Genomic DNA, 12723 nt, shown 5'->3' on the forward strand with positions numbered 1-12723 from the left:
GAAACACAAATAGCCCAGTGCTGTAATTGCAACACAGAGAGTGACTGGAAAAGGCTGGCTTCCCAGACACATCTCTCCCTGGAATATCCCAAATGATACATACTGAGAAGAAGAGAAGAAATCAACATCAGACACGCTTCAGAAACACAAGTTGTACAACCGGAACAGATATAAGCACAACAATATATATTAATTAAGAGAGCATCAGGCATTGGTTCAGATAATAATACGTATGCTGCATTAACCATTTTGTAAACAATAAAAATAAGTGCCAGGACATGCATTAAATAGACAAGACCTTAAGAAGGCAGATGGAAGAAATTGCAGCGAAAAAAAAGAATAATAAAAAATATCTGCTAACTTGCCTTGCATATTTATCAAATCTGTTTCAGGTAATAACATACAGATATCTGCTGTGAGGACAGACAAATACATGTATATGGTAACGTGTATGTATGTGTAAGCGCATCACCTCTGTGGTAGATGAAGTGTGCATGTAATATATAATACAAGATAACATCCCTTCCTATCCATATCCAGCAAGTATGTACACATGTATACATGCATAAATGTCAACTGTGTAATTTCAAGATCAAGTTATCAATCATTTTACACATGAAAGTATTCAGGATACATTAGGCTGCCATGATGATCCAGGAACGTGGAGACAAAGCTTTTTAAATAGGGATCTTTCTTTATCTCTCCCTTCCACTACCCAGTGAACAGAGGCAATAACAACCCTAAAACCGCAGTTTTGGACACCTATAAACTGGGAAACGAGGAATTTTCAAGAAAACTGCTGTCATATTCAAAAAGTTTCATTAAAAATACAAGCAGCTACAAAAATACACAGTAAGAACACAAGACCCAGAGTTCGAAAATGACGGAGCTATTGTTGTTTAAAGAGGAAACCTTCAGTCAGCCTCTCCTGGGACGCCTATCATTTTGCACAACCTTCCCAGACTCAGCCTTTTCACATACATTAGATTAAAATCAGCCGTGATCAAATAATTCTCAAGTCCTTGCCTGTTTAAATATTCTGACATCAGAGCAAATTAGCAATGTTGAAGGTTGCAAATTCGTCTTTGTTTACTTTCCACTCTGTTAGGCCTCTAAGAGGGAATTAAAGGCTCAGGGAGCTCTAGCACCATGAGGCTGTGATTAAGAGAGATAAGCAAGTGTGGATTACTGTTCCTCAGCTGTTGAAAAACAGGCAACAATCAAGAGATTATAGGTTGATAAGGGATACACAGAAAGCCATGATCTTAACGAATTTATAGCATCCTGATGCAGAAGTTACACCCTCAGCTAAAGCACTTCTGGAAATACGTTTTATTCACATCTGCTACATGATGCTGTCTGTATTCTCTTTAGGAAGCATAAAAACCCCTTCAGCCTTTGCTTCGTTGGACTGGACAGAATACTGTTCTACATCCAAATGCCCTCTGAGTTTATAGAATTATAACAATTTCACTGATTAATTCAGGGTTAAGTTAGTCATATGCAAATTCTTTTTCATGCTACATACAGTGACCTGAGAATATTTGGCCTACTAAAAATAACAGCAGCTTTATCAAAAATAAGACTAAGAATTTAAAGGCTTAAAAAAAAGTTTTAAGATCATCAGGAAATCTGTGGCAATAGCTTTATTAACTTGCAGAACTAAAATAAAACATACATAACTTATAAATTCCTTTGAAAAATTAAGAGTAAAAATGTTGGCTTTCTAGCTAGAGCTATATGCCAGGGGAAAAATCAAGTTTACAGAGTGACTGGGGGAAAGGCACCCTTTTCAGGGTTACTAAAAAGGATGGATTCTACCTAGAACTTTTATGAATGTACAAAGAAAGCCTCTGAAAATATTTTGTACGTGACTCAGATCATCCGGAAACATCATCAGGGAACAGATCATCCATGTAGCTAGCTCAATGAATCAAAGTGGGTTTTGACAGCAGAACAAAGCAGTAACACAAGAGAGGGTGAGCACACATACACAAACAAACACTCAAATATTTTCTTATATTTATGCAACCATAGTACCACATACTTTTAAAACTTTACTAAAATAGATGTTATAAAAATAAAATTTTCACACTACTTTTTATGGTTATACCATTTTTTCTGTTAAAAATTAATAATTTAACCTTTTTTTAAAAAAGAAAAAAAAAAGCAATAGTGTGTTTGAAACTACTCAGAAATGTATCACAGAGACAGAATGAAGGGAGTATTTATTGTGCAAGTATATTTGTGTGTCTGGGAAAGAAATAAGGATTCCTAATCAGTTGGTTTTGACAAACACTATATCACTCCTACACTACATACACTCATCTTCTATTAATCAGTGAAGGAAAAAGCAAGGGAAACCACAGGCAAAACAGCATGCTAATGCCTGCAGAAACATCCACACTAGGAATTAGACTTTGGGCACAAGAGGCAACTTATCTTGATTGCAAGCTTCAGCTGCCATCAGCACACCTCACCCAGAGAGCTGTTATTAGCCTTTACCATCCCAGCACATCCACTACAAGCTTACCCTTTTATTTGCTACAGTGAATGCAGGACCTCCCTCCCAATTACCAACTGCAACCACTAATTCCAGCCCATGATGGCAACCCACCTTCTAATACATACCTAATGATCATAATTTATCAGTTGTTTACAGCTTAGGCATTCCAAAGAAATGGTTAAGTACTTCAGAGAAGAAACCTCTAGACAAAGCCCAGAAATAAATTGCAATCAATACTGGTATCCGTATCACTAACATTGTCAGCATTGTATCTTAAAGCACCAACATATGTGTCTAGTAGAACCTTTACTCAGATACAATTATTTACCTGAGGCACAACAGCTTTGTGAGTCTGTAAACTCTTCTCACAAGTGATTGACAAGTAAGCACCTTTTCCTTTTCCAGGAAAAAAAAAACAAACTCAAAAGACCATTATGGAAATGAGGTAGAACGAGCCATGAAATATTGGTATTATTCTGTTCATGTTTCCTAGCATTAAAGAATTAGAGGATAACAGACAAAACCTGTGTAATACTTTTTATTTAGTGGAAAGAGAAATTAGAACAAGATATAAACCTTTTAGCCACTGCTGCCTGCCAAACGGACTCATTCAGCTGGTATTCATTTGCTAACAGGCTGTCCCATGCTAGCACCCTTCTCTTTTTATGAAATTACATGAATAAAAGCTTCACGATCGAATTCTTTTCTATCCTGAATATGTTGTATTTCTATGCATTGTAAAAGTCAGAGAGTGTGCAGAAAGTGTAACATATACATGGCACATTTGTTTCTCGAGTCAACAACAGTCAACTAAGAAGTGGGTCTAGCATCATTTTCATCCACCTTCAATTTCACAGACTCTGGTTAAGCCAAAAATCTTCAGAGAAGTTTTAGTCCACTCTTCTATATCCATAGATGTTCTACAAACCCTGCCTCTGTACCCTACTAAACCATTTGTACAAGAATACCTCAAAAATCACCCAAATTCTAAAGAATGAAAAATGTTTTCTTTCTTGTGTAGAAAAGTCAAAATCCTCCTCATCTGAACTCTGCCCATTTTGATTTATCTTCAAGACCTCTTCCCTTCACTTAGATATGAAAAAACAAGCGCTGCCAAAGTTGAGTAAGTCAACTATTTCCCTGAAAAGAGTTCTAGAGTTACAATGAGTTTATTATAGCCAATATCCAATAACATATTGATCTCTTTCAGTCACCACTTTATGATGCCCTTGGCTATATCCTCTGTTATGGGATGCAGTGATATGATTGCATCCCTAACTTTTAGAGCAGATAGGAAAGTGTGGCATGCTCATTAAATGTATGTTTGTTTTGCAGGATCCATGATCTAAAAATAATCCACGTAACAGCTCAAAAAAAATCTTTTGTTCTCTTTATTCCCGGACATTAACTCATGGGCCAAAACTTCCAGCTCTGCATTTTATAAGCACCTGACTTCCCTGCAGATATTTTACAAGACATATACATATATTATAAAGAATCTCTTGAGACAGGACTTACAAGAATTTTATTTGATTTTGAGAATTTCATGCTCAACTAAGCTGTACAGGGCTCTTTTAGGCTTTGTTCTTCACTCTTCACCACACTCAGTAATGGTCCACTATTTTCCTTCCTAATCAGTGCTAAGGAGACTAGTCAGGGATAAATATCACAAAAAATATCCTAAACATGCACAAAAAAATAAAAAAAATAGTATGTTGCAATATACTTCATCTCTCAAAATCGGGCAGCTCCATTCCTTAAATCAAAAGTTAAATCTGCTGCGCAAAACTTGCAGATGAAGTTACTCTTTAGGGATCCTAAACATGGCCTCTAGGTGTCACACTCGACCATGGCATAATTCTATAGCAGGTAAGAGACTTTGATTTGCTCCTTTCAAGGAGTGATACTACATCGCATCCTTTTTTCAAGCTTTTAACTAAAAACTAAATAAATAACAAAACCCCCAGAAAATTTCTGCCTCTTTCATACAAATAGCGCAAGTATTTTTGGGTTTGCCAGAGTAACTGTAGTACCGTGACAGCTGTTTGTTAAATCTATGTCATTCTTTTGGATCACAGATTTGGGAGACAAATCAGGAAGTTTAAGACTTATGTATGTGAGCTGTGCAGAAGTAAGAAAGCATTACATGTGTAAAATGACTAGAATATGTTAATAATGTATACTTAAACTCTTCACTGTTTCTCAATTACTTCGAAAATCTTTGCAACAAGAAAAAGTTATTTTTTGGAAAATTAATAAACATTCTGCTTGTATGAATGCATAAGCAGCAAACATCTAGCTAGCCATCTAGTTCTGACTTTACAAATGCTTTGTTTTTATTAAGTTAGCAATTCTTGGACAGATTTCTCTTTTTTGAGTTTTGTTGTTATTGTTTGATTGTATTAGATGTGTGGCTTTTAATCTAGTTTAATATAGAAGTTTTCCTAAGCCATTCTTTCATTGGTAAGGGTTGGAGTTTTTCTCAGTTTCTCAGTTTGTTTTAACACCCGGCTGCTGAATTTTTGTAGATCCTTTTGGTTGGTAACAATCAACATCCCTGACATGGAACATCCACAGTAAGAAAGTATTCTTTGTGAGAAAGGCACATTAATATATGATCAGGATGTAAATCATGAACTGCTTGCTGGAAGGCTAGAGGAATTCAAGTAAGAAATCAATGAATTTATCAAGGAGGCCGCCTAGTTTTGGATCAGGCTACCTAGTAAAAGAGTGTATTTATCATCTCTATCTTAAAAAAAAAAAAAAAAAAAAAAAAATTAGTTTTGACTTGATATTTTAACCAAGGAAAGGCTACTTGACTAAGAAGATCGATAGCTCGGTGAAATGTAGTGACCCAGAACTGCAGAAGGTCAGATTAAATGAGCTAATTCTACCTTCTAGCTTTAAGCTCTGTGAATTAACATTGTCCTCTACACTGGCTTCAAAGCTGACTGCATGAAGCAGAAACTTTCCAAAGATCAGAATTGGCTGCAAAGGTGTCAGTGATAGTTCCGTGTTAGGAAGTGTCATCTCTGTTGAGAATTCCAGCTTTCAATCTTCACTCAGCAATTCAGAGATCTGTTTAGTAGCCTCTGGTGGAACTTACTGTATAGCAGGAAAATACAGTATGCTATTTACTTCATACTTTTTCAACCCATTTAAAATGGATCTACGGCTTGTATACCTATGTGATTAAGACTGCACAAAGAACAGAGCTTTTTAAATCTAACTTTTGTTACCTCATTTTCAGAAAGTCCAACACAGATTTCACTAGTGGAGAAACCAACCCAGGTGACCATAATTGCCAGAACCAATTTTCTATCCCCAAGCCCATTACACTAGATTTTCCAACAGAAAACCAAAAGGCAAAATTTCAATGGGCTTTCCAAGTCAGTTCTGTTTCTCCAATGTGTGCACATACGTCTGAAATTTGTGTTTCTAAAATGAATGGGAACATCTATCCCCTATGCCTAACATGCACTTATACTGGAAATGAGTAAGTTTACATGCTTACTGGAGAAAAACAAGTTAAAAAGGATAGCTGTAAACGCAAATAAGGAGAATAATTCACAGGACCTAAGAAACAGGCAGGGAGATTTCAAAGACACACTGAAGAGGTAAGTATTGAAATTCCTGGCAAGGGGAACAGAAAGTGAAAGGAATAAACAAAGAAAATCAGTGCCCATTATTGCCTTTGAAAATCCTCTCCAGGGAGAGTTTAGTAATCTGCACATACCAAGTCACCTTAAACAAAAGCCACCTTCAGTCAATTTTAAACCTTCTCCTTATTAAAACCTTATTGATTGATCATTCTTCATCTAAATGTCTGACAAGCCAATTTCCATTTTCAAGGAGGGAAATGTTGGTCTTCTTTTTCAAGTCATAAATCACTCAAACATTCTGCTACCAATTCTCAAATTAGTTAAGTAATACAAATTAATAAGAAAATTAAACAAGGCTGCTGTCTTTAGTAAGTTGTTTCATTAGGGTTTTATTAACTTAGTCAATACATTTAATGGTTTCCAGAAATGGATAGGCTCAGTAGTGGTGACAAACACAATATAGTTGGAAATAGCTTTTAATGATTTGTTAATTTCTTAAGATTCATAATTTAGCGAGCCAAAAGTACAACTGTGTTTTGCACTGATTTCAACAGAACAGTAAACAAGAGGAGTATAACTTCAGGGAATTGATTAGTGGATCTGGCACCATTCTGATATGGGGTAAGAGGAAGTGAGATTCAAAACCTATTAAATGAACGATCAAGGTTCAACTGTTATTTGCAGCCTAACCAAACCCTAAGATAGACACATTATATCATTAATATTTTGCAGAATCCTAGGTTATAATTAAAGTTACAGCACAGAAGATAATACCTGAAAATAAATCCTTCACCATCTCATTTTATATGAAAGATTCACAAGTGCGTTCCAGGCATCATACTTTAATTATATATCAGATGTTTTAACTGGGAGGTAGAAAGGAAACATGTTCCTACTGATCAATCTTCCTATTGAAAATTATAGGTCACTCTTATTGAAGTCAACTCTGCAGCAAACTACAATGTAAAAACTAAATCTAAATAACAATTGCAACAAAATTAATGGATTCTAAGCCTATATTAATAAAAGCATAACACATTTCAAACCACATGGACAACTAGTTCCACAAAACCGAGTTGTGTTAACAAGACCTCTCCTTCTTCTAAGTGCTGACTTTTCTTCCCCCTTTGCTGTGGCAGCACCATCCTCTCCTGTACTCCGATACCAGTATCTTGGGTTCAGCAGTAGCAGTTATGTTTCTCCTTCTTAGTAGCTAGTGCAGTGCTATGTTTTCATTTTTTGGCCTGGGAACAGTGTTGATAAAGCTGATATTTTCAGTTACTGCTCAAATATTTGGTCTGGCCAAGGACTTTCTGAGCCTCATGCTCTGCTAGGGAGGAGGGGAAGCTGGGAGGAAGCAGAGACAGGACACCTGACCCAAGCTAGCCAAAGAGGTATTCCATACCACAGCACGTCATGCCCAGGATGTAAGGGAGTTACCTGGAAGGGCAAGGGACTGCAGGGTTGGACGAGGTATCGGTCGGTGCTTGGCTGGGGGCAGTGGGGCGAGTTCTTGGTCGGCTGGTGTTGAGGTGTTGTATTCTTTCCTCTTGTTATTTCCTTTATCATGATTATTATTATTATTAGTGGTAGCAGTAGAGATTTGTGTTATACCTTAGTTACTAAACTGTTCTTATCTCAACCCATGGGAGTTGCATTCTTTTCGATTCTCCTCTCCATCCCTCCAGGAGCAGGGGGAGGGCAAGAAGGGGGGGAGTGAGTGGATGGGCTGTACGGTTTATGGCTGACTTTGTTTAAACCATGACAACCAGTATTTCTGTGGCAAGAAGAAAGCAAGTAGTCAAATCTCTGCACTGAGATAGATGACATCACTACCACATATAATTGTATTTTCTGCATACTTAGCACAACGTACTTAACACATTCTGAGAGCTGCTGAAAAATCTTTTAAATTATCAACATTAGCATTAAAATTAGGGCTTCACTAGGGGGATCAAACCAAGCTTAAGGTGATGTGACACCTTCAGGACAGGAAAAAAATTTCATTAAATTGGCACCATTGTTCTTCCCTATGGTGACAGAAGACATTATTGCCAGTTTTCTCCAGTAAGTATTATACTTTTGTGTCTGAAAATGAGATAAAAAGCTTTTCAATTAACTGTTAGTGGCAGCTCTGGTACTTCCACAAGTTTTTCCCTTGAGTCTCAAAACTAACCTTGGTCTAAATAACAGACAGTTGCATCTATGTACTTTCCTCAGAATATGTAACAACTTTGATACACTGATCACTGAAGAAAGAAATGGCACAGAGGAGATTAAGTTTTCTCAGCATTTGCACTATTACTGAAACATAGAAACTTGCAAAGCAGTTGCCTCTAGATAAGGATTGAGTTCCATTATTACCATCCAGCTGAATGAGTGAAGCATGATTTCTCTGGGACAAGGAAATTAAATCTATATAGATGAAGTGGAGTAGGGAGCACTATAAAAATGAAGCATGACTTTAAAACCACAGCAGCAATGCTTGAATGACACTGACAAAACAGAAACCTGAGTTCAGGTAACGAGATGAATGTGCTGCAGCAATGCAAAATAAGGCACGTTAAATATAAAGAGGTCAAACTTTACATAAGAAGCTGTTTCCTAGACGTATCTATAGGATAAAATAAGATAAAAAATAATTTATGATTCTTTAATTTCATTGATTTTTCATGTACATATTGAATCTATCACTTTTACAAACAAAATATCAACACAATTTATGTCAGCCTAAATTCTCTTAGCACCCATATGTAAACATAGATATAACACACCTCACTTTAGCTGCCCGGCTGACATATCACTGCCTAAGTAGAAGCTTGTCTTTCTGAGATATCCCACACAGTGAAAGGAAAATGGCAATTCTTATAATATGTGGCTGAAATAATCTCACCAGTAGGCCAACCTCCACCCATTGTCTGCAAACATTTCTACATACACTCCAACATTAATGTCTCCATCACACGTACTGGCTCTAGGAGGTATTTTCAGTGTTCACAAAAGCTTTTTTAATAATTTTTACATGAATTACAAAATCAAGCAATTCAGAATTTTACCTGAAGATGAAGAAAATAATTAAAAAAAAAAAAAATCTGTTTCCTCCTAAAACTACTAGAAAACCATTATAAGCAACTTGCTTTGGAGACCTTGGAGGATAATTGCCTATTAAATCCCCAGATCATTTCAGTTCTTCCTTCTTCTTACAAATACACAGTCATAACCACAACATACATAGAAGTTTGCCCGTATCTTCTTCTAGCACATGCGCTTACCTAAAGGAGGAGTTTAAATACTGTATGGCCTTTGAATACATTCTAAATATTGAAAGTTGCTGAATAGCAGGGTACATTGTACCTCACTTAGGCTCAAATAAGGTAAAATTCAATAAAATAACCTCCTGTAAAGTTACAGAGTTGCCATAGCAAAGTATTATACTGATATGATTCATTATGTCAAACACTTTAAACAAGCATATGCCTACACCAATTCCCCCCTCGCTGTCAATAACTGGTTGGCTCACAGTCAACAAATACTTTCTTGATTGCTGACTTTGTGAATCAGATTATTTTTTTTTTAATGTAAAACTCAACTATACTGAGTTGACTACCATGATCTCTAATACAAATCTTTCTTGATGTCATATGCAGCTTGACAGGGCTTCTTCTAAGCTCTCAAGATTTAATTTTTATTTCTGAAGGGACCAGTGAAGTGCACTGAGGGTTCCCAGCCTCTGTTAGTGTCCAGACTTCTGACTTCATGTCCTGAGTTTTCTAGGTGCATACATAGTTTAGACAAAGGGAAGAACCACATATCTTGAATCTTTGGAGGAAAGGAGGAAAATCAATCTTCCTATCACTTTTACATGTATGCAAAAAGAAAATACCTATAGTCTTTGTCCAGGACAGAACTTATTTTCACCAGGCATCAGGAAAGTTTAAAGGAAATCATCTGTTAAAGAAAGTATTTTTTGTAGTGTTCTCTTTGTAAGCAATTTTACAAAAGAAAAATAATTAAAATATTTAAAATGTTTAAAAATTAAAATAGGGAATGGCGTTTTCATTGCCATTTCATCTTCAGAACGTAATTCCGAAACCCAGTCTCATTCTTTTCTCCATTTGAAAAAAAAAAAATAAAAATAAAATAAAAAAATTCAAGGATTCTCATTCTTTTCTGTGTTTCATCTTCTCTTTCACACTCCCATTTTTACGTTAACCTACAACTTCACATAGCGATCTTCAAATGATATAATGAAACAACCCCAAATGAGTTTCTTTGTCTTTATATAATAGAATACAGAAGATTGTATTCCTTCGATGTCAGAATGGACCATTAGCCACTGTATTCTTAAACCATTAAAATGAAGAACTTGAAATCAAACAATAAATAAACCTAATGCATACCTTTAAGCAGAAAGTAATTAAAAAAGATAATAAACATTTGCTTTATTGTTTTCCCCCTAAATTATGATTTTTGCAACAGCTCTTCAAATGGCTTTCATTTTAACTGCATTGCAAAAATGAGATCATATTCATTGTATGCTCTTCATTAACTGATAGTGTTTTAACTCCTGCAACATACAAAGTCTGATGTTTGTTTCGCAATTTGACATAGCTAGTGTGTGTTGAGAATAATTAGCTTCACTATGGCAGAACAAATGATTTCTTTGCCAAGCACACACAACGCTTTTTAACAAAGATTACTGGTAAACTTTCAAGGTATTTCTTGTCTTACAGAAAAGCAACTATTTCATTTTTAATTGACTTTTCTGTGCCCTGATTTCCCTAATGAATGCATAATCCATGTTCTATCTGATGGTAAATACTTTCAACAGATCTGAAACGAGAAAGGACACTTAGCACAAATATTATGTCTGCTACACTGAAACACTTTGGCATTATTATAAAGAGTAAATGCAATTTAAAAGACTAAGGATTAACCAGAGAGGCATTTGCATAGAATTTCATTACAAACTATTAAACAATGGTGATATTTTGCCTAAGACTTACTTCCTATAAAAAGCCAAACACCACACCTACAGTTTGGCAAACAACATATGTAGGTATCATAGAAACAAAGCCAAATGGTTACACTATCACACAAAATAATTCTACTCATCTATTTTCAGAACTACAATATAGTATCCAAGATGTGACCTATGGAAATGTGCACTTATGTTAAAATGTTATGAACATTGGTACAGGCCATGGATCAACAAGTGACAGGAGAAGAACACCTGAATCGTCTATAAAGGCGCACCCTAACTACTGTAGGCTGGTTTGATCTGCAGTCTGTGGCTGTCTGGCTAACCCATATACACACGCTCATAGAGACAAGGAGAACATTGATTACACAGGGGCCAGTCAGTGTAAGTGCTGCATTCTCCACCCACCCCAGGTCAGATGCACCAAAACACTGCAGTCCTAATTAGGGCACATGTTGGTTAACTTCCAAGATGTGTATGTGCACATTTGCATGTGTGAGAAGCTTTCCTTCACACACCACATCCTTCCTTGCTTGGTCCACTAATAATTGAGCACAACCTCACCACGTTGCCTAGGGTTCAACTCCCCCTCTCCCCACTACAACATAGAATCTTCTCCCAAATGCCAGCATTTTATGTTCTCCATAATAAAAATAACATTTAGAACTTACTGTATTCCCTAAAAGCATAAAGCAAAAGAATTAGTCCTACAAAGAACAACCACTGGATTATATCTCAAATTCCTTACCCCTCAATGATATCCAAGATGTTTTTACAGAAGTACTATCATTAATATCTTACAGAAAAGAGTAGGCTCCACGAGTTAGACATAATCATTAAACTCTGGGTCAACCACACCTCCTTGTATATTACTGAGATGAAAGAAGACAGTTATTGGAACTTCAAAAAAACATGTTGATATTACATGCAGAAATGCTAATTAGAATTTTGGTTTACGACTGATATATGAGTATTATCATTATGGGATAAAGCAATAATCCTAGCTTACTCTCATAAAATTCCAGATTAGTTTGGCAAGAGCAAGAGGAGCAAACTCCATCAATACGTAAATCAGAACTATATGTAGAACTTAACAGAGCCTTCAGTTCTTCCAGGTAAAGGAACAGAAGCACCAGAGTTAAGGTCAATACTGATAGGTACTAAAGTTGAGTTTTAACCATCCCTACATAAAACTACCAAACCAAATTTCACTTTTCTGTCACACTCTAACATTCTACAGATACCAGATGGGAAGTTAAACACACACACACACACACACACACACACAAAATCCCTACAGAAAACCACAACAACAGCCACACACACATGTAAAAAAAAAAATACCAACAGCAAAAAACTCAAACCCAACCCAAAACAAACCAAAAAGCACGAAACCCCAAACCCACCCAGAATACAGCCTTGCAACAATAGCACTGATTTACAGAAGGCCAGCTCTAATGCTCTGAGCAGGCCTGCCGCAGCAGGTGCAGCACCATCTCAAAGCCTTGAGACGAATTCTAACGCTCAGCACCTTGGACAAGGACTTCTGAAGCTCCGTTGATGTTGTATGCTTTCCTGCTTCTATTTGTTCATGAAACAGAACACACTTTCTTTACAGTATGCTCCTTATCTTT

At 36.3% G+C, this 12723-nt stretch overlaps 1 protein-coding gene across 5 annotated transcripts in view; it reads right to left on the bottom strand.

The window, feature by feature from the left end:
• Window positions 1-12723, bottom strand: part of THSD7A (thrombospondin type 1 domain containing 7A) — a 233163-nt gene that overhangs the window by 195952 nt on the left and 24488 nt on the right. The gene's annotated exons all lie outside the window — the stretch shown is intronic.

The sequence above is a fragment of the Lathamus discolor genome, chromosome 2 (genome assembly GCF_037157495.1).
Source record: "Lathamus discolor isolate bLatDis1 chromosome 2, bLatDis1.hap1, whole genome shotgun sequence".
NCBI lineage: Eukaryota > Metazoa > Chordata > Aves > Psittaciformes > Psittacidae > Lathamus > Lathamus discolor.